Genomic DNA, 1,019 nt, shown 5'->3' with positions numbered 1-1,019 from the left:
AGGCATCCTATCTTCTTCCATTATTGATGGGAACTAGGAGAAGAAACACCTGGGACAAAGCTGAACATTTAAACTATAGAAGAGGGATAACAGCAAACTATTATATGGTAAATATTAATGTTTCTTATTAAATAAATCCTAGTAAAGTGGAACGAATACCACTCCTAAATTAGAAATATGTACAGAAATAGTTATCAGAGAAAAAATTAAGTTCATCAAGTCCATCAGCAACTTTCCCGCATGTTTTGCCTTACAAATTTTTGAGCACAGTACAGGGGGTCCAGTGTTGACTTCAGTTTTGCTGAATGCTTATTAGTCTCTTGAATATAATATCTGATTAAATTTGGTAATCCATAGAACTGTAATATATTGCATAAGATATATTAAATGTATNGGGGGAAGAAGAATGGGTAAAGGGTCACGAAAATCAACTACAATGTATATTGAGAAGTTAAAATGAAAAAATAAATAAATGAAATATTTGTTAATCTCTCTATTCAGTGGTGTTCACTGGGTGTGGGAAGATGTTTTCTAAGAAGAGGGTCTTTTTGAGCTTTGCTGAGAAGAGGGTTGTCAAATATCCTGGATTCTTCTATTGTACAGGCATTCAGGAGTCTTCAGAGACTTCTGAACAACCCATTTACCTTCTTATCCTTTCTTTAGATGGCGATCTCATACAAATGCTCCTGGTTTCAGTCCATCCTTTATAACCCATCAGCTCTTTTGGCAGACTTAAACCTTTAATGCTCTTTCGTTTACCTGTTGTTGAGTCATGGGTATCATTACTCCTCCAGGCTACTGCAAAGGGTGAGGCAGAAATTATTATTCTGGACCTGCCATGGTTCTAGGTTCATTATTGGTAAAACTTATCTAGAAAGAGAGTTTGTTCCTAGGGTGTTGGGGTAGGGTTGTAGGAGCTAGTATGTCTCCTCTATATGTCATCTACCAAACTCTGGACATGTAACTAAATCTTCATAGTTTATTTCTCATGAACATGCTCTTCTCAAGGCTTAAAAAAA

This window comes from Galeopterus variegatus, unplaced genomic scaffold (genome assembly GCF_000696425.1).
Source record: "Galeopterus variegatus unplaced genomic scaffold, G_variegatus-3.0.2 Scaffold10417, whole genome shotgun sequence".
Classification (NCBI taxonomy): Eukaryota; Metazoa; Chordata; class Mammalia; order Dermoptera; family Cynocephalidae; genus Galeopterus; species Galeopterus variegatus.
The sequence above is the reverse complement of the archived record's forward strand: the minus strand, read 5'-3'. Positions refer to the sequence as shown.